This window comes from Petaurus breviceps, unplaced genomic scaffold (genome assembly GCF_028583685.1).
Source record: "Petaurus breviceps papuanus isolate PSGF00001 unplaced genomic scaffold, PetGlider_PUasm1.0 189, whole genome shotgun sequence".
Classification (NCBI taxonomy): domain Eukaryota; kingdom Metazoa; phylum Chordata; class Mammalia; order Diprotodontia; family Petauridae; genus Petaurus; species Petaurus breviceps.
This window is the reverse complement of record NW_027185809.1, coordinates 18,077,885-18,100,802: the sequence shown is the minus strand read 5'-3', so window position 1 is coordinate 18,100,802 and position 22,918 is coordinate 18,077,885. Positions and strand designations below refer to the sequence as shown.

General features: G+C 38.3%; 1 pseudogene; it reads right to left on the bottom strand.

Moving 5' to 3' along the window:
• Positions 1 to 14,905: 14,905 nt before the first annotated feature.
• Positions 14,906 to 18,565, bottom strand: LOC138164149 (mortality factor 4-like protein 2; annotated as a pseudogene).
• Positions 18,566 to 22,918: the final 4,353 nt, after the last annotated feature.

The following is a 22,918-nucleotide window of genomic DNA, read 5'->3' as shown; positions in this document are numbered from 1 at the left end:
CTCATCTTCAGTCATCCTAAGAACATCTGTTCACTTAATATAGATAGCTCTGGAGTAGAAAGTGAGGCTAATGACCTTGCACAATCTTCCCTCACTCAAATCAGAGTCAATTGCAAGTCATGTCATCACTTCCCTTCTGCCCTGGTCCTCTTTGAAAGGTAAAAACATAACCTGTGAGTAGAACAATATGCCTAAATGGGGATATAGCTGAATTGCCTAACTAGCTTGTTACAGGAAGGAAGGCCTACTCATCCAGGATCAAACAAAGAATAGCAAAACTCAGTTCCAAACCCAGATTTCATAGATGCTAGATCCAGGGGCTCCATTGAAACCTGTGACGAAGTATTTTTATCAAAAGATACCTAGAAAGAATTTTTCTAAAATTAGTTCAGATTTCTGCATGGAAAACCTCAGATATTCAGAGGTGAGTATTTCCAGAATGTTCTATTTTCAATGAATAAAATACAATGTTTTTTTTAAAGCCTCATTTTTTGGGACACTAGTTTTGATCACCTTTGTAGAGGAAGGTTGGAGTAAGCATACGGAGGAGGAAGCATCATTTCATTTCCCAGTTTATACCTTGCTTTCCTGTTGTGTAGCTGAGTAGTAGCAGCTGAGAATAAAGTACAGTTATCCCTTCATGTCACTACTTTCGCCAATTTGGTTTTGGTTATATCATGACTTAGCATAAGAAGTTGGAATTTTTAGGGAGTTTACTGGATGCTGCAGATAACCCAATAAATGTTTAGAACTTCAGAAATGTACTATATATGTATATATATATATATATAGTATTATATCAACCCATTTTATCTTTTAATACCATAAATATTCCCAATTTCTTCTTCTCTGGTATGAAGGAAGAGCCAGAACACTTTTTTGTGAATTTATTAGATTGACAGTTTATCATGTCTCTAATCCCTTGGGATTTATGTAATTCTTAGGGATCTTAATGACCAAAGCACTGTTACCCTGTGTTATAGATAGTATCAGCAATTTATAGCAGGGTAGAATCAATTGACAAGGATAATTTATTGACTTAATGGAGACTTAATTAAATATAAGGATCAGATAAGGAAGATGAGAAAAGGACTTGTGAAGAATATAATCTAATGACAAGCTTTGATTGTGTTGACTGTCTCAATAAACAGAAATCAATATAGGAACAACAATGGAATAATTGCTCTTAGATCTTTTAAAAACAAATAATTATATTGTGCTATCCAGTTAATGAAAACAACAACTAAGGTTGGATGTGATGAAATGCAGGGAAAAAGAAGTTGCTGCTGTGTACAAGGAAGTCAGAATTGGTCATGAGATTGAGGATATAAAAGACCATTTGGAAGATACAATGGAAGACGTAAATGAAATATAAGAGGTTCTGAATAATAATTATGGAACATGAATGACTGAGAGATGTGACTTAAAGGTAGAACTAGATGCCCAGCATGGTGAGGTTTGAACTGATGAAGCAAGTATTTGTACCAGCAATTCTTGAAGGTCTTTCAAATGATGCAAAACAGAAAGATGATGTCCTGGTACATAAATTAAATCAGCACAAATCCCTGGTATATACACTTTCATATTAATTGCTTATATTCATATATTTATGCACAATATATTTACATATATATGTCACATATAATCAATGGAAATTATGGAAACTGGGAGAAATTTCCTTTTCATTGTTATGATAATCAATTTATATATCCCTTTTTCTTTTTCCTGAACAGTTTTATTAGACTAATTTTTTTCAATTATAGGAAAAACTCATTTGACAGAAGCTTTCTTCATATAGTTTTAAAAAATTCGTTCTCTGTCAATCGTGTCTGGGACCCTGTCTCTTCTCATCTCTACCACCACGCTCACTTGACTTTCTTTAATTCTCACCCAATGTTTTGCTTTCTGAAAGAAGCGTTTCTTGTTCTCTTTAATCTTAATGCCTTCCCTCTGAGACTACTCTTAATTTACACACACACACACACACACACACACACACACACACACACACACACACGTATGATTTGTAATGTATCTGTTTGCCTTTTGTCTCCTCAATTAGACTCTCAGCTCCTTGAGAACAGGAACTGATCTCCAAAAAATGTATTTATTAATTTATTTTGTATTCCTATTGCTTAGCATAGTGCCCTGCACATAGTAGGTGCTTAAAAAAAAGCTTGTGGACTGACAGTGAAATATTGGTGCTTGTTGAGTTTCAGTTTTCATTTCATTTTAATATTTTCTAAAAAATGTTAAAGATATGATTTCTTTAATTTTTACCAATTCTATTCTAACTTGAGAAAATAAATGATTTATTAATTTAAAAATCCACTTCCTCTTCAAGATAAGATGGTTTTATACTATTCTTGTAATTCTTTTTTTAAAGCTAAGCTTTAAAATATATTTTAAATACATTTTATTTTTTTCAAATGCATTATTAACTTCTGATTTACATCATTCATTTCCACCAGATTTTGAGTTACAAATTTTCTCCCCATTTTCCCCTTAATTTTTCCCCCAAATAGCAGTCCCACAAGGATATCCCCTCCTCCAATCTGCTCTCTCCTATATTTTCTCCCATACCCCTTTTGACTTTTCCAGTGGACCTCTATGCCCCAGTGCCTGTATATCTTATTTCCCAATTACATGTAAAATAGTATTAATAATGGTATATATATATATATGTATATATATATATATATATTTGAATATTTGATTTTAAAACTTTGAATTCCAGATTCATTCCCTTCCTCCCTTATCAACCACCCTTACTGGGAAGATAAGCAGTTCAGTATAGCTTGTACCTGTGTGGCTAATGCAAAACAATAACATAGTAGATATATTGTAAAAGACTGACTATATTTCCCTCCCTCCTATCCCACCTCCCACTTCTTCTGTTCTCTAATTTGATCCTGTCCCTTTTCAAAAGTGGGTGCTTCCAACTTCACTCTCCCCAGCCTGCCCTCCCTTCCATCATCCCCTCTCTTATCCCCTTCCCCCCCTACTCTCCTAGAGGGTGAGATACCCTATTTAGTGTGTATTTCATTCCCTCTTCAAGCCAAATTCAATGAGATTAAGGTTGACCTTATTGAGCCTTTTGCCTTCCTATTCTTCCACTCCATTGTAACCATTTTTCCTTACCTCTTCTATATGAGATAGCTTACACCAATCTGTCTCTCCCCATCTCCTCTCATTATATTCCTCTCACCTCTAAATTTCAGCTTTTAAGTATCATCACTTCTTGTTAAATTGGTCCTGTGCCCTTTATCTATGTATACCTGTAAACATATATATATACACATACATATTCGCATATGTATTCATATGCCCATATACTCTCATATGTAGACATATATATATATATATATATATATATGAGTGTATACACACACACATATATTTCTATTCCCTTCAACTACTGAGAAAAGTTTCAGAAGTTACAATTATTGTTTTTCCATGTAGGAATGTTAATAGTTCAACTTTGATAAGTTCTTTATGATTTCTTTTCCCTGTTTACCTTCTCATGCTTCTCTTGCTTCTTGTATCTGAATGTCAAATTTTCTATTCGACTCTGGTTTTTTCAGCAAGAAAGCTTGAAAGTTGTCTATTCCACTGAATGACCATATTTTACCTTGAAACACGATACTCAGTTTTTCTGGGTAGGTGATTATTTGTTTTAATCCCAGCTTCTTTGCCCTCCGGAATATCATATTCCAAGGCTTTCGATCCCTCAGTGTAGAAGCTGCCAGATCCTGAGTTATACTGATTGTGTTTCCACAATATTCAAATTGTTTCTACCCGGCTGCTTGTAATATTTTCTCCTTGACCTGGGAATTCCAGAAACTGGCTATAATATTCCTAGCAGTTTTCTGTTTGGAATCTTTTTCAGCAGGTGAATCGGTGGATTCTTTCAACCTCTATTTTACCCTGTGGTTTTAAAATATCAGGGTTTTCTTTGAGAACTTCCTGGAGGATGATTTCTAGGTTCTTACTTTGATCATGCCTTTCAGGTAGTGCAATAATTTTTAAATTATCTCTCTTGGATCTATTTTCCAGGTTAGTGGTTTTTGCCATGAGATATTTCACATTGACTTCTATTCTTTCCTTTGTTTGGATCTGTTTAACAGCATCTTGATTTCTCATAAAGTCATTAGCTTCCATTTGCTCCAATCTAATTCTGAAGCCATGATTCTCCTCATTGAGCTTTTGGGATTCTTTTCCCATCTGGCAAATTCAGCTTTTTAAGGCATTCTTCTCCTCATTGCCTTTTTGAGCCTCTTTTGCCATTTGAGTTAGTCTACTTTTTAAAGTGTGTTTTTTCTTCAGTCAGGCTATTGACTCTCATTTCATAATTTTCTTGCATCGTTCTCATTTCTCTTCCCAATTTTTCCTCCACTTCTCTTATCTGCTTCTTAAGGTCCTCTATGGCCTATAACCAGCTCGTATTTTCCTTTGAAGCTTTTGGTGCAGGAGTTCTGACTTCACTGTTTTCCTCCTGTTCCATGATTTGCTCCTTTTTGTCCCCAAAATAGGAGTGTAATGTTGGAATCTTCTGTCTGCTTTGTTTCTTTTGCCTGGTCATGTCGCCCCTCAGTAACTTGACCCCTGGGATTTTTGCCATGGTAGGACTCTGCCACTAGACATGGGAGCTTTCGTCCCAAACACTGGGGTTTTCTCAGCTACTGGAGGTATTAGATGGGTGCCCTCTTTGAGGTCTCCACATGCTCTGGCAAGCTGGACACACGCCACAGTACCTCTACCCTAGACTGAAATCCATATCCAAGTAGGCCAAAGCAAGAGCGATTACCCCTCAGACTGGTGCTTGGTCCCCCTACACTCTGTAGGCCAGGAGCTGAAGCTGCCACATGGCTCTGGCTGGCTGTTCCAGCATCTCAGTGGCTTCTCGCCCTGGGGGCAAAAGCCACACCTCCCACTTACTGGGTCCCAAAGTCCAGACTGCACTGACCTCTCACTTTGTCTTTCTCATCTATGTGTTAATAAATCTGGAAAAGGCCACAGCTGCTGCTGATCTGGAGTCCCTCAGGCTGGTTGCTGGTCAGACCTGCCCTGGGGCTAAAGCCTCAGCGTGGGGCTGGGCTCATCTCCCAAAGCGCTGACCTGGCCTATTCCTGCCGGCCTGCTGGGCTGTCCTCAGCAGGAGGTTAGCTTCTCTGTATCATTTTGTGGGTTCTGCAGCTCCAAAGTTTTTTCAGAGTCCCCTTTTTACATGGATTGGGGAAGGTGAAAGCCCAAGCAGCGGTGAGGTCCTCCTTCTATTCTGCCGTCTTGACCCCGCCCCCTATTCTTATAATTCTTGATGTAGTTTAAATATTATATTGCAATCAGTCACAGGTTTAATGTAACAACCTTGAATTTAGACATAGGTTTTGTTGTGTGTTCTTGTTAGTGAATCATTATTATCTCTAATAGTTAATCTCGGGATCTTCCTTTGCTTTTTGTTTTAAAACTGGAAGAAAATGCTAATTTTAAAGTTGAATTGTAATCAATAATAAAATTATAGATCCTAATACTTAATGTATATATCATTTAGTTATATTTAGTAAATATTTTCCCATGAAAAAATGGGGAAAAAATCTGCACTTGTTGACTTTCATAATCCCTTCCATCCCTACATCTATCATCCTCTGATATAGTCTTTCTGGGATCTTTTCTAATGTTATACCTACCAGCCTACACAGATACAGGGGCTGGTAGGTGGTACAGTATTTATTGTCCTGGTTTTCCAGTCAGAAGGACTTGAATTCCAGTCCCACCATAGGCACTACCTATGTGTCACTGGGTAAGTGATTTAACCCTGATAACTTCAGTTTCCTCATTTGTAAAATGAGTTGCATACAACTGCAATATCTCTGCCAACAAAATACCAATGGGTTCATGAAGAGTTGGACATGACTTAAAATGATGGATGTAAATGCAAATATGCTTCATGTTTACTTAATGAAGAATGTGACGATTTAAAAAAAATAAAATCATAATAGGATGGGCATAGCATTTCAAAATATTTAACTTTATGTCATTATTTAGACATCTTGCAGCTCCTTATTGATCTTTGACGGTAATATCTTAGCCAATGAAACCGCTGCTCCTGAATCTTTACTCTGCAGTGTTTCCTTGTAATTCCACTCCAGACGTTTCTCTTTATGATGCCCTTTGCCAGTAGTAGCTTCCCAGATGGTAACAGCTGTCTGTTCATTTTACCTCTTACGTGTGTCGTCTTAATGTTCTCAGATTCCTTTTGCTAGATGGAACTCGGCAATAGTTGAGAGCATTTGAAATAATGTTACCTTCCCGTGGATTAAACTAGGACATGTATTCATTTCAACTGTTTCTTTCCTATTGGACTGATGGCTTTTTTTTTTTTTTTGCTGCTCAGAGAACCAATAAATTGTGAGGAAAGAGATATATACCAGTCACTCCCACATATTTAAACCAGGCCCTATCTTGTAATTTACAAAATTCTACATGCAAGGAAGATTGATCCAATCCCTAGAAACTTCTTCCCCATAAAACTTTAATGGTATCCACCAAGAAAACAAATGTAATTCCTTCTTTTAGACCTCATTTATTTCATAATTCAGCCTATATATTTTGCAGTTTATTCTAAAATTTCTCCATGCTTCTAAATAGTAGAATCATATAACTTCAAAACTAGAAAGAAATTTAGACATTATCAACTTCTGTCCTGTTTCCAATTAAAATTTTTCCCCTAAAGTATTCATTTTCGGGCGCAGTGAATAGAGCACCAGCCCAGGAGTCAGGAAGATCTGAGTTCAAATCTGGCCTCAGACACTTAACACTTACTAGCTGTTTGACCTTGGGCAGAACATTAAACCCCAATTGCCATGCCTTTCCCCCCTCCAAAAAAAAGAATTCATTTTCTCTTTAATTTAATATAGCCTTGCAGCTAAATATCTTTTTCAACTTTTTTTAAACTGTGTTTATGATTTCATTCACATAGGAAAGTCCTGGTAAAAGATCTCCTCTACACATCCATAGAGCTCAAAACATTCCTACAGTTTAGACTATCAGGTAGGTACTTGAGACACTGAGAATTTAAGTAACTTGTTACAGCATGATGGCACAAACTCATGTCTTCCTTTTTCAGAGACCATCTCTATATCCCCTACCAGCATGGTGCTACTGGATTCTGTACTAACCATTGCAGTGCTTTTCAATTAGAAATACCATGCTCAGGACCCTGACTTTGCACGTCATAAAATCACCTAACATGGAGGCATCCTGTGGTAGATTGCAGAGATCCATTTCTGGGATGTCACTCTATGTTAGATAACACATGGAATAGAATGCTGGGCCTGGAGACAGAATGACCTTAGACCAAATTCTGCCTCTAACAATTACTAAATGTAACCCTGAGCAAGTCAATTAACCCTACTTTGTTTCAGTTTCCCTGTATATAAAACAGGGATAATTATAGCAACTACCTTAGCAGAACTTTGGGATGTCCAAATGAGATAATAATTGTAAAGCGCTTAGAACAGTACTTGGCATATGATAGGTGTTATATAAACCATTCATCAGATAACAAAAGATTCTTTCTTAGTGATAGTATAGAAGGGATGCTGAACAAGGATGCTGCTCTGGCTTCTAATAGCTTTGGGCTCTCACACCCATGGAAACATCTCTGTTCTGCATATCAGTTTGTGGTTGTTTTGAAAGGAAATTTGTTCATTTGAGCTTTGGTTCTGATATGGCTGAACTCAGGACAAAGAGAATTGAAAGGAATTCATTATAATTCAACAACTTAGCAACATGTTTTCTGGCTGATTACTGAAATTCAGCAATTTCTGCAATGGTAGAGACAGTTTTATTGACCTCATGAAATAGCGTCAATTCACATCAGTCCATATTAGTATGTGAGGATGCCCCATTGCTTCACAGTTCCTACCCAGTTTCTTATATGTGATGTTTTCCCCATAGAAACAGGTGGGAGATACTTTGGTACAGAATAAATAGCAGGTAATACAAGGCTGTGGACTGAGTGTTGTCTTCTCCAACACTGATTGACATGAAGTCCTGGGAACAATGGGCCACTGAATTAGTATAACTTTAAATAGTGATTTAAAGGCTGAGCCCTGGTCACCAAGTGGATGAGTCTTTTTATTTATGACTTAAAATGAAAAAGAATCCTCATCAGCATTGGCTGAAACCACCACAAAGCTATCACCAGCTTTTGACCTTGAGCCTTAGCCCCTTGGGTCCATCAAATCTTAGGGACAACTTCCTGGCCTTTTTCAAAAACATGGAGACTAACCACATACAAGTAATTGGCAGTCACATGGAGGGACATTGATCTGTAGTGTGTCACTTTAATACCATTACAAACAATCACGAGAAACAAAATTCAGTAATCTTGCATGTAACTAAATGAAATTTATGTGTATATTATAGTAGCTAAATAGAACCAGAGCAGTATATTTGGATGTCATCAATCATTCAGAATACTCTCAGTATTAAATTCATCAGATTATTTTCTTTTTATTCATCATATGTATGACTTTAATAACTCAAATGCATTTATAAATAGCTTTACCATATGGGATAACGAATTTTTCATATTTCATAGTCTAAACACAATTATACTGGGTAGGCCTTTGGAAGGGAAATCTCCTAGGAACACACCTGTTTCAGCTTCTATACAGACAGCTGTTAGTGCTTCATTTAGTTGGTTTTCTTGGCCTTCAGAGTCACTCCTTAAGTATTCCACTCAATGGTATGTATCCTTAGAAATGCTTTCTTTTGGAAAAAATGTCAAAGTAAGTCTTAGTAAGCCCCCAGTGAGTTCACGTCATTTTTCCAGTACCTGAGTCCAATGCAAATTGAGCTACAATATTTGTTTTACAGCTCAATTTTCATGGCTTAACTCCATGATTTTACCATTTTTTTTGCAGGGGGGAAGGCTGGGCCATAGGGGTTAAGTGACTTGCCCAATGTCACACAGCTAGTAAGTGTTAAGTGTTTGAGTCTAGATTTGAACTCAGGTCTTCCTGACTCTAGTGTTGGTGCCCTATTCATTGCACCACCTAGCTGCCCCTAACATTTTTCTTAAGCCTCTCACTCAGTTGTTACACTCTTTCTATATGGTAGATATATTTTGGGATTACTTCACTAGTGAATGGAGTGCTAAAATAGGAATAGAGTTGCTAACTATGGTTCATAAAATATCAAATGCCTTCTAATGCAATGAAAGAAAAAATTTGTTACCCTTACTCTTGATTTTTTTTTCACCTTTTTTAATCTACTGAATGCTGATTAACTTTTTCAGTGTCCTGATGCATTCTGATAGCATGGAGGTGACTCCAGAAATCCATATGTGCCTACTCAAAGCACTCATAGGTTCTAGAAAAGGCTTAAAGTATGTTCTAGACAGCAGACTGACTCTGCTTTCCACGAACCAATCAATAGAATACAGAGACTCAATTTGTTTTCTTTATGAAATAGAGAAAAATTAAAAATGGCTCCTAATCCAGTTTAACCATTTTATATTTCTCTTGTAACAGTGTTAGAATGGGGCATAGGGAACAAAAGCTGGTAAGAATCAGAGAATTTGTAGGTCATTTTCAAACTTTATTTCAACACGATACTCTAATCAATGGTTAAAAACTCAAATAAAAACAATCAACTATTTCATACATAAGCATTCCTGTGGGCTGCATATTGACTTGGCTTTAAATTAAATGTCATCCATGATTTATTTCATTTTTACTTATTTTAAAAATATTTACCATGTACATTTTAATCTGGTTCATGACATGCTCAAGAATATTGAAGGTCACATGTGGTTTATGAAGCACATGCTTTACACCACTGATCTAATTGACCAATGAATGGACATACTGTTGGAGAAAATGAATTATCTCCATCTTTACAAGTTTAGTATAAATCAGACCAAAAGAAGGAATTTATAACTACATGGAAAGATGCCTATTGGCACTACTTGGAACCTCTGAGAAAGAATTAGATTTTATGCCCCAAAGCTAAAAGAAAAGTTACATGTTTGGTATCAGAGTTTCCTGAGTTGCATTACCAAAGATAATAATTTGTAAGTATAAAACCATGGAAATATTGGTAGGTAATGCAATACTTGTAGATGAGGTAGAAACTTCATGCTTTTGGATCATTATCGTTTCTTTTATGTAAGTAATTATATTAGGAGGTGCTATCTATGCAAGCGCTGAATAATATCTCAAAAAAAAAGATTTTATTCTAGCAGAAAAGAAAAAAACTTATTGATATGAGAGAAATTCCTAAATCAATAATATGTGTACAGTCTAACCACTGACTTTCCAGGATTTCCCTTTGGTTATATAATCAGTACATAGCAGGGACTTTGAACCCAGGGCTTTCTAACACAAAGGTCAACTTTCAATGTCCTGCCTCAAGCTCTGTCTAATATCCTTCTTTGTAATCCTAATGTATCATGCTTCCTATTCATTAATTATTTACTTCAATTTTAAAAACATTCATTTAGTACCAACTAATTGTAAGATATTGTGTAATGAAGTAGACAGGACAACTATTGTGTTTTGGATATGCAAAAATGAAATAATTTCCAACCTTAGAGAACCTATATTTTATTGGGTGTTAGGGTTTGGGACCACAGATAACTGAGTACAAAGTTGTTTGGAAAGAGACAAAGCCTTAACATGTTGAGAGTTGTTGGAAGAAATCTTAGAAAAGCCTGGGAGGGTAATAATCATTCAGAGAGTGGGAAATATGTAGAGTATGTCTTCTCAATTTGGACGCTATCTGTGCAATGGAACAGGCAACTGATGGATAGCATATTTAGGTAACAGCTAATAGATCAATAAGAGGGTATTATCAGAATATAGAAAATAGGTGATGAGAGGTGTCAGTTTGAGCATAGAGAGATAAATAGATGGGATAAAATCTCTATGAGTTGACTCCTAAATGAATGTAGAATATGAGGGAAAAGCAATTCTTTATCTCTCATATTACAAGCCCTTCGATCCCACAGTGTAGAAGCTGCCAGATCCTGGGTTATCCTGATTGTGTTTCCACAATATTCAAATTGTTTCTTCCTGGATGCTTGTAATATTTTCTCCTTGATTTGGGAATACTGGAACCTGGCTACATTATTCCTAGGAGTTTTCTCTTTGGGATCTTTTTCAGGAGGTGATCAGTGGATTCTTTAACCTCTATTTTGCCCTCTGGTTCTAAAACATCAGGGCAATTTTTCTTGAGAATTTTTGAAGGATGATTTCTAGGTTCTTTTTTTTCAATAATGGCTTTCAGGTAGTCCAATAATTTTTAAGTTATCTCTCCTGGATATATTTTCCTGGTCAGTGGTTTTCCCAACGAGATATTTCACATTGACTTCTATTTTTTCATTTGTTTGGATCTGTTTAATATTATATTGATTTCTCATAAAGTCACTAGCTTCCATTTGCTCCAATCTAATTCTGAAGGAATGATTCTCTTCAGTGAGCTTTTGAGATTCTTTTTCCATCTGACAAATTTGGCTTTTCAAGGCATTCTTCTCCTCATTGCCTTTTTGAGCCTCTTTTGCCATTTGAGTTAGTCTATTTTTTAAGGTGTTATTTTCTTCACTCAGGTTGTTGACTCTCATTTCATAATTTTCTTGCATTGTTCTCATTTCTCTTCCCAATTTTTCTTGTTCCTCTCTTATTTGATTTTCAAAATCCTTCTTAAGATCCTCTTTGGCCAGCTCGTATTTTCCTTTGAAGCTTTTGGTGCAGGACTTCTGACTTCATTGAGTTTGCTGTAATCAATATTATGTATTTTGCATTTCATAATATTCTCTGTCTCTGTTTTGGTCATAAATTCTTCACTTTTCCATAGACCTCACAGGTAAATTATTCCTTGCTCTTCTTATATCCATTTTTACTTCATCTTGGTATACAAGTAAGGTGCTGGTCAATGCTAATTTTCTGCCATAATATTTTCCAGGTTTCCTAGCAATTTTTGTCAAGTAGTTCTTATCCCACAAGCTGGAGTCTTTGGATTTATTAAACAGTAGATTCCTATAATCATTTACTATTGTGTCCTGTATTCTATTCCATTCTAATCTATTCCACTCATCCACCACTATATTAGCCATTACCAAGTAGTCTTGATGATTGCTGCTTTGTAAGATAATTTTAGATCTAGTATGACTAGGCCATCTTCCAATGAATTTCTTTTCATTAATTCCCTTTTTCACCTTTTGTTCTTCCAGGTGAATTTCAGGGTTATGTTTTTCCAGCTCTCTAAAATATCTCTCCCCACAAATCTTCTTTTCTGCCAAACGTTCCCCTTACTCTGAAGGGTACTGCTACCTCCCTTTCAGGCCCTCTGATTTTTGTTATAATTTAGTCAGGTTTGTGACCCCATTTGATGTCTTCTTGTCTTTGATTCTTGAGTGCCTTGCTGTTTCCTTCCCTAGTTCATTTTCTAGGTTTGGAAACTGGGGCAAACAGGGTGGAGGGACTTGTCCTGCTTCCCAGAGTTCGTGTCTGAGGCCAGATTTGAATGCTGGAAGATGAGTCATCCTAAATTCATTCCTTTCAGAATGTCAGCTCCACCACTTAGCTGCCCTAGCTCCACTCAGACTTAAAACCACAATATCATCTTTAACTTCTATAACTTTTACTTATCCCACATGTCTGATAATCACTTGCCAAACTTGTATCTACTATGTCTCACCTTCATCAATCATATGCACACCACCCTAATTCAGGTCTTTGTCCAGTTACTACCTTCTGTCTCCTCACTCCAATCCATCTTCCATTGACCTGCCAAAGTGATTCTGCTAAAATGCAAGTTTGAGAATGCCACCTCTCTGCCGGTATTCAGTGGCTTAAAATTAAAGTCCCCTGTTTGACATCTACTCTTCTTTATAATCTCACTGTTTCCTACTTTTTCAGCCTTTGTATACTTTACTCACACTCCCCACACAATACAATTATGGTACATGGAGCGCCGTGTATTTGCAATGGCTGACCCATAAGTGTAGCTATGTAGCACCATAGAGAGAGGTCTGGGGTCCCGAGGATCTGAATTCCATTTGGCTTCAGAAACTTAGTTGTTGTGTGATCCAACACAAGTCACTTAACCTTCTTTGCCTCTAGTTTCTTACTCTGTAAAATGAATTGGAGCAGGAATTGGCAAGCCTCTTCAGTATCTTTGCCAAGAAACCTCACAATAGGGTCCCGGAGTGTTAAAACAGAACTAAGACAACTGATCTAGTCACAAAGTACCGAATACCTGGAGTATTATGCTTCTGTACCTCTGCCTCAAGAGTTTTTCTGTCATTCCTCAAGACTCAGCTTTCATGGTACCTTCTTCAAGAGACCGTTATCCATTCTCCATCCTCTTACCCACCTGGAGTGCTAATTCAGTCTCTCTTCGATTACCTTCTATCTATTCTATATATTTATTATATATCTATTCTATATATATTCTATATATATTATATCTATTCTATATATTCTGGATTCGATCTCCAGGTCTTCTCAACACTGGAGCCGGTGCTCTTACTTGCTGTGCTACCTGGCCGCCCCGACCTTTGGTTTTCTTGAAGCCGAAATAAGACATTTCTTGAAGGAGTTATCCACATAAAATTGTTTTTCTAGCCTTTATCTCAGCAAATGCAAATATCATAGTCGAGTGGTGGGAGTATTTTTGTGGTTGGCATTTTCATCTAAAATGAAGTAAGATCAATTGCTGTAAGCAAAGCCATTATTTCCAGTAAGTGTTAAACACTATTTCTACAGTTTAAAGACTTTACTTCAATGTGAATCTCTAGAACATGATGATTTTTTTTCTTATGTTTAAGCATAACCTGCTTTGCTTTATGATGAGGTAATATTTTAGTAGAGAAATAGTCTGGGAAATGACACATACCATATACCAAAATGTAAATAAGAATTTCAATACATGTTTCCTTTTTTCTAAAGTGCTCAAAGTTATAACAGCCATAATACTTTGAACTTTCTCATTAATCCTGCAATGTTATCTGGAAGACAGGGTGCAGGTTTGAGTCAGAAAGACCTGAGTTCAAATTCTGCCTCAAACACTTACTCAAATGTTTGATCTAAGCAAGTCATTTATTTTCTATTAGCTTCATTTTCCTTCAATGTAAAATAAGTCAGTTGTACTAGTTAAGGTTTCTGTCAGCTCAAAATCTAGTAATTCTCTTATTCTCAAGATCTCAAGAAAGAAATCTAAAGAAATCCTTTTAAAGTCCATAGCTTATGGGAAGTCAGCACCAATGACAATTTAAATACCATCCAAGGCAGGTTGACAATTACTTCAGGACCTTACCTAGTGGTAGAACTGTCTTGAGAGCTCTTATTGACATTTTGACACAAGTGATTGTGAGATAAACACCACATTCCTTTTTACAGGTTTTTTGGAAGTCCTATAATACCCCAGGGGGAATGTTCTAATTCCTATCTTTCACAGAAACTCTTCCTCCCCTCCCCCATTCTTGTTAATATTCCTTCATTTACCATAAGATACTCAAAAATCTAGGAGGGGACTGAGTTAATAAACTGAGACACACTTTTTCTCATTCATTTGTAGTGAGAGTTTGGACCTCTGCTATAGAAGAGGAAAGATCAATACATGTCCCGATTCGTGTTCCAATGAGGGATTTAGGAAATCTTTCTCTAACAGTATCAACTCTAGCCACTGTTAGTGTGTTCTCATTACTCTTACCTGCCAATGAGTAGTGCACAGGTTCAGTTAATCAATTAATACCAGTTTTTGTAAAGAGATATTAACTATGAAAATATGGCAAGAATGGAAGTTACAAACATTTTACCCCTTATCTTGTGTCACTATACTACCTTGGTCCCTGGGTTAGGTGGGAGTCAGACTTAAAGTAGCTTCTACATAACATTCATTTCACCAAATTCCTTTCCAAATATGTCATGATTGATGGATGAGTTTTCATATCTGCAACTGCTAGGCTGGGACAGGCATGTTGCTCTAGGACTTTTTTCTTCATAATCTGGCCTCCAGTAAATACTGGTATGGACTTTATGCTCTGAAATTCTTGTATTTCACTATCCTGACTTTTTGAAGCTGAAGAAGCAAAAGTATTTTACATTCTTTTACCTAAAATTAGGCATAAATTTGATAGAAGTAGAGAGAAAAGCAGCAACAATATCATGTGTTCATGTGCTGCATTTTATTCATTTAGTTAGAATTTTAATAGTGCCTTAAGGTTGGTAAAATAATTTTCAAATATTATGTTTTATCATCTTCACAGCCTCCCTAGGAGGTATTATTATCCCCATTTTGCAGATGAAGAAACTGAGGCAGAGAGAGATGAAGTGTTTTGCCCAGGGCCGCAAATCCAGTAAATGTCCAAGACTGGATTTGAAGTCATTTGTTCCTGACTCTAGGTCTTCATCTTCTTTCCCTCCTTACTTGCAGTAGCCCCAATGGGGAGACAAAGCTTAAGACCTCTTTCCCTCTCTGGGAATTTCAGCAGTTCTTCAATGCAATTCACTCTGACAGTACTAAAGATCAGCTCTGCTTTGTTTTGACTGGTTAGACCATTTTGAATGTGCCCAAGTTCTCACTTCCTGGCCAATCAAATATGTTGCTCTTCATCCTGTGGTCAATGAATTGGAATCAGTTACTGAATACATACCCATGCTTTGGTCTTCTTGTGGGGATTGTGTCACAGAAGCACACTGTGCATATTTATATAGAGTGGGCTAATTGCATAGTACTTTCATTCATTCACTGAAGCACAAACTCATCTCATGTTTTCATATATTTTTTAAAAAATGGATTGGCTTTTCTATTTTGCTCTTTTTTGGAGGGCAATTGGGGTTAAGTGACTTGCCCAAAGTCACACGGCTGGTAAATGTGTCAAGTGTCTGAGGCTGAATTTGAATTCAGGTCCTCCTGACTCCAGGGCCAGTGCTCTATTCACTGTGCCACCTAGTTGCCCCTCAGACCAAACTTAAAGTTCAAAAAATATATCCCAATTACTCCACAGTGTTTCTAAGATCTTCTAAAGGTTTTAGAAAGGACTTTTTAAGAATTCTTGATGAAAAATCCAGAGCTGAATAGACAATTTGACATTCAGATACAAGAAGCAAGAGAAGCATGAGAAGGTGAACAGGGAAAAGAAATCATAAGTAATTTATCAAAGTTGATCTACTTACATTCCTACATGGAAAAATGATCATTGTGACTTATGAAACTTTTCTCAGTATAAGAATAGTTGAAGGGAATAGAAATATGTATATTATATAAATATATATGTATACACATATGTGTCTATACAGGAGGGTATATGGACATATGTATACATATATGAGTGTGAAAGACTGACTATATTTCCTTCCATCCCATCCCACCCCCCACTTTCTCTATCCTCTAATTTGATCCTGTCCCTTTTCAAAAGTAGGTGCTTCCAACTTCCCTTCCCTCCAACCTACCCTCCCTTCCATCATTCCTCCTCTTGTCCCCTTCCCCTGTACTCTCCTGTAGGGTGAGATACCCTATTTAATGTATATGTCATTCCCTCCCTAAGCCAAATTCATTGAGAATAAAGTTGACTCATTCCCTTTTGCCTTCCTATTCTTTCCCTCCATTATAACAGTTTTCCCTTGCCCCTTCTATATGAGATAACTTACACCATTCTGTCTCTCTGCATCTCCTCTCATTATATTCCTCTCTCACTTCTTAATTTCACCTTTTAAGTATTCCTATTCCCACCTTCCTATTCAACTGGTCCTGTACCCTCTGTCAAAGCATACCTGTACACATATATACACACACTCAGTGGATGTCTCACCTCTGCAAAAAAGTTAAGGAGAGACATTTTCTCATCTCTTCTTTGGAGCTGTACTTTATTTATTTATTTTTGCCACATTCACTTTCAGTTGTTTTTCAGTGGTTGTTCTTTCCATTTATATTATTGTAATCATTGAACCTGTTGTTTCCTTGGCTCTGCTTCCTTCACTCTGTAGCAGTATCTTTCCATGATTCTCTATATTCATTATATCTTTATTTTTTTTGAGGGCAGTAAGACAGCTATATTTTCAACACTTACAAAACAACTCTGAAGGAGCAAGATTTCTAGACAACTATTAAAACAGAAGAGTATGCGTATCTTATCACCTTTGGATATCATTGGAATCAACACAGAAAACAGCCAAACCCTGGCTCAATAAGTGACCACAGAGTGGTCCACACCTTACGGGAAGACAAGCAGTCACATTTCAAAAAGGACCGGGCAACCATCCACCATGGACTAGATAACTAAACATGGCTCCCCCAACCCCCAAGCACCCCCAAATCAGTGAAGATCTTTGGTCACTGAACATTCACACAGGTGCAGAGATTGACCCCAGAAAGCCACAAAGAACCAGGCTAACAATGCGGATTTCACCTCCTTGCAAGGAGAAAAGGGGCTTCTTCAGTGGAAGTAAAAAGCAAACTTAGAGAAAAAGCATGGACCCTGAGCTATCACAAGCACAATGTTAGAAGAGATCATTTTTGTGAGATTCATTCTGATAACTAGCCAGATCTGCTCATAGAAAAGCAAATCTGACAAGTGGGGAGCAAAGATTGCCAAGGCCTCAACTGACTGTACCAATACTCAGCAGAGGCTGTCTGGTAGTCAGTGGTGGCCTTAAGAAGAAGGGAAGGATTCCTAGCAAAATATTTCAGGAAATCTTGGAGATGGCTCAGCAGCACATTCAGACTTCCAGCCCCCAGGGAAGCACAGGACAGCATGGGCCCCAGCTGGGGGAAGAGGCGGAGCAGGTGGGCACCCCCATAGATGTGGGCCATGTGGGCCCCGGGATGGTGGGTCAGGATGTCTTGATGCTGCGGCTTCTCAAACGGGTAGAGAAGCTGGCTGGCCAGCACCGCGTCAAAGAACTCACTACTTAATAAGAGAGACAACATACAAACAAATATATACAAAGCAAGCTATATGCAGAATAAATAGGAAATAGTTAGCGAGGGAAGGCTCTCTACTGAGAAGAACTTCCCACACCAGTTCACCATTGGCATATGTCTTGAATGCAGTTGTGCAATTTTGCTGGGAGGCCACATATTCTTCCAGGATGGCATACACCAGCTTCTTGGTAAGTAGGGTGTAGGAGCAAGGGCTCCAGGGCCTTGGGCAGGTGAATCTGGACTTCTAGCTTGCCCACACACCTATGTTCAGGTCCCTCTACAGTGCCTTTCTCTTTCCACTCCCTCTTCCACTTGAGAGCCTAACTTTTTGCTTGCCTTTGCAGGGCAGCTGCACCTCTGAGACCCCAGAAGGGCAGCCTTCTCCTTGGTCACCCTGGGTCCCAGAGGAGGTATCATGGCACTTCTGCTGCAGCAGCCCCTTGGCAGCCATCTGGAGGGCAGCATTGCTGTCCTTCTGCCTGTGCATGGTGGTGTAGTGGAGAACTCGGCCCTCTGAGACCCATTCGTGCTCCCATTAAAGAGCAGTTACTGGGCAGTGATACCTAGTATAGAACATGCTGCTGGTGCTGCTGATCGTGCTAAGGTTGGCTTCCCCTGCTCCCAGGCTCATGGACTTCATGCAGCTGCTCTTACTGGGACCCCCTAGGCTATGTCTGGATGACTGCTGCTACCACAAAGGAGGCTGGACCTGGATCTTGTGCCACTTGGGGTGGGTCCTGGCCTGGGGGCTAGGAGGGACCACCCAGGCAGGGCAAAGGAACGGGTCACAGAAGTTCAGAAACATGGGTCACAGAACTCTCAGGAGTTCACTGAAGTCATGACTCCCAGTTGGGTAACAGACTAGATATTTAACTCATTTGTCCTCTACATCCACCCGGATACACTCACCCTTGCACATACTACCTTCATGGAAGGTCAGGACAGTTTCTCCATCTAGAACAGTGGGCCTGTTCTTGACTTTCCTACCCTTGGGAGGGGACATGGATCAGTAGGATGGAACCTGGGGCACCTCCTCAGACTGTTTCTGTTTCAACACTGGGCTGACCAATGGCTATGGGCTTCCCTAATCTTTGGCTAGAGTAAGCAGGCAGCTGCAGGTTGGCTGGACCACTGAACAGCTGTCTGGATGGCTAGACAGCTGGCTGTAGGGCTAAACCCTGACTGGGCAGCTGGATGGACAGCTTGCTGGCTGGCTGGACAAGTGGATCACTGGCTGGACAGCTCGATGGTTGAACCCTGGCTAGATGGCTGGCTCATATTCTTTATTTCTTAGGGTGCAGTAATATCACATAAACCACAATAATATTCAGGGATCACAATTCACATTCGACAATTAATGGGCAAAAATGTTGTTACAAATATTTTGGTGTATATGGGGACTTTCTTTTTATCCCTGCCCTCCTAGGATTGTGTATATGTATAATAGCAGAATCACTAGATCAAAGAATATCTTAGTAATTTATGGGGCATAATCCTAAATTTTTTTTTACAAAATCATTGTACTGAATCATAGCTCTAATCAATCAATAGTTATTAAGCACCTACTATGCCCGGCATTATGCTCAGTGCTAAGGATACAAAAAAGACAATCCCTGCTTTCATGGAGTTCACTACTTAACAGGAGAGACAACATACAAACAACTACATACAAAGCAAGCCATATACAGAATAAATAGGAAATAGTTAGCAGAGGGAAGACACTCTACTGAGAAGAGTAGTAAAGGCTTCCTGTAAAAGATGGGATTTTAGTTGGAACTGACCAGGATGGCCAGTAGGTGGAGTTGAAGAGGGAGAGCAAGCTGGGTGTAGGGAACAGCCAGAAAAAAAATATAGAGATAGATGTCTTGTTTCTGGAATAGCCAGGACGCTAGTGTCACTGGATCAGGAATGTGTCAGGGTATGTATGTGTGTGTGTAGGGGGGTGGGGGGATGACATAGTAGAACTTACACTTTTAGAAATTTTTTTTTTTTTGCAGAAAACTTTCTGGAATGCATCTGCCTTCTGATTTACTTATCATTTAGGTAATGTGGCTTTAAAAATGTTTTTCTATTCTAATTTATATTAAAGTAGTTAAAAATAAAACTTGAAATTCCTTATAACTGGTACCATTATCCCATTAATTGTGTTCTAATCTCTACTGTGCATTAACTATAAATGTGGTGATAAAAATATCCCAATAAGGCTCTCCATTGGCAAGCATGCATAGCCGGGTTCCTATTGATGTGGCAGTGATTCAGGGTTGGTTGTCTTTGATGACTTGCTCTCTGAAACTTTATGCACATTTACTCTAAGGAAGAAACACTTCATGATTTCTGACTGTACTGCACAGAAGCCTTCAGGTGGTCTTCTCTCAGCTGACCACTCTCTAGAACCACACTTGAAATTTCTATCGTGTATGACCTGTAAACACTTTACTAATGCATTTTCATTTCTAGTTTACTAAGAATTCAATTACTTAAAAAAAGATATCTAATGACATGATTTGCTTTATTTTTTAACCACAGGATACAACAGGAAATAATCAATGGCAAAGGTCAAGACAGGAGAAGATAAAAATTCATACCAAGATTCTTCAGCAGACATGGGCTTTGACTCATGTAGATTCATTCCACCTTTTTAAAGGGGTTGTGCTAACATGAAGCATGAGATTGAGGCCCAGCAATACTGGAGTGAGCTTGGCAGTCTTCATTGGGTCACATGACAAAAGGATCCTGGGTGTTAAATAATAAAGGGACAGCCTTTAACTCAGGCAAACTGAATGTTGCCAGAAGGGTGAGAGTCTATGTAGAAGACACAAGAACCATGAGTAGTAATTCAAATAAACTAGCCTGTACTACTGTAAAATTTGTATTTAAATTGTAAAAAAATAAATTTCTAGTTGTATAAAGTAAATTAGCATTCTAGGCAATAACTAGGTGGTTAAATCTTTAAAAAAATGTATATGTTGGGGGGGTGGAGTCAAGATGTCGGAGTAGAAACAGAATTTCCTCAGGGCTCCCACTTCTACCTCCTCCAATTCATGTAAAAGGTGACTCTGAACAAACTTTGGAGCTACAGAATCCACAAAATGACACAGAGAAGCTAACATCCCACTGAAGACAGCCTGGCAGGCCAGCAGGAAGCAGCCAGCACAGCTTGTTGGGAGCTGAGCCCAGCCCCTTGAGAGCCAAGGTTTTAGCCTCAGGGTGGCCACAGCCAGCTGCTGGCTGGAGGGACTTCAGATCACCAGCAGCTGTAGCAGTTTCCAGAATTATCAACCTATAGATGCTAAGGATAAAGTGAGAGGTCAGTGCAGTGTGGACTTTGTGAATGGGGAGTTCAGGAGGGTGGTCAGGCCTTTATCCCCTGGAGGGAGAAACCACTGAGACGCTGTGGCCGTGCAGCCATCGCTATGTGGCTGCTTCAGAGCTCCTGGTCTGCAGATTGTAGGGGGACCAAGCGACCAGTCTGAGGGGTAATCGTTCTTGCTTTAACCTGTTTGGATCTGGATTGTGGTCTAGCGTGGAGATCCTGGGGTGCGTGACCAGGTTGCCAGAGTGTGGGGAGGCTTCAAAGGAGGCACTCAACTAATAGCTCTAGCAGCTGAGAAAACCCCAGTGATTGGGACAAAGCTCCCCCCTCTGGTAGCAGAGTTCTACAGTGGCAAAAAACTCAAGTCAGGTAATTGAGTGGCAACACAAGCAAACGAGGGAAGCAAGGTAAGCACAATGGTCCGACTCTGGATTCCCTTTTTGGAGAAAAAAAGAATCAGGGAATGGAACAAGAAGAAGACAGAGAAGACAGAACTCCTATACCAGAAGCTTCCAAGAAAAGGATAAGATGCTTACAGGCCATAGAGGAGCTTAAGAAGGATTTTGAAAACCAAATAAGATAAGTGGAGGAAAAATTGAGAAGAGAAATGAGAATGATGCAAGACAATTATAAAATGAGAGTCAACAACCTGACTGAAGAAAATAACACCTTAAAAAATAGACTAACTTAAATGGCAAAAGAGGCCCAAAAAGTGAATTAGGAGAATGCCTTAAAAAGCCAAATTTGCCAGATGGAAAAAGAATTTCAAAAGCTCACTGAAGAGAATAATTCCTTCAGAATTAGATTGGAGCAAATGGAAGCTAGTGACTTTATGAGAAATCAAGATACTATAAAACAGATCCAAACAAATGAAAAAATAGAAGGCAATGTGAAATATCTCACTGAAAAAACCACTGATATGGAAAATAGATCCATGAGAGATAATTTAAAAATTATTGGACTACCTGAAAGCCATGACCAAAAAAAGACCCTTGAAATCATCCTTCAAGAAATTCTCAAGGAATATTGCCTGACATTTTAGAACCAGAAGCCAAAATAGAGGTTGAAAGAATCCACCAATCACCTCCTGAAAAAGAACTCAAAAAGAAAACTCCTAGGAATATTATAGCCAGTTTCAGGAGTTCCCAGATCAAGGAGAAAATATTACAAGCAGCCAGGAAGAAACAATTTGAATACTGTGAAAACACAATAAGGATAACACAGGATCTGGTAGCTTCTATACTGAGGGATCGAAGGGCTTGGAATATGATGTTCTCTAGGTCAAAGGAGCTGGGATTAAAAGCAAGAATCACCTACCCAGCAAAACTGGATATCATGTTTCAGGGGAAAATATGGTCATTCAGTGGAAGAGAGGACTTTTTAAGAATTCTTGATGAAAAATCCAGAGCTGAATAGACAATTTGACATTCAGATACAAGAAGCAAGAGAAGCATGAGAAGGTGAACAGGGAAAAGAAATCATAACTAATTTATCAAAGTTGATCTACTTACATTCCTACATGGAAAAATGATCATTGTAACTTATGAAACTTTTCTCAGTATAAGAATAGTTGAAGGGAATAGAAATATGTATATTATATAAATATATATGTATACACATATGTGTCTATACAGGAGGGTATATGGACATATGTATACATATATGAGTGTG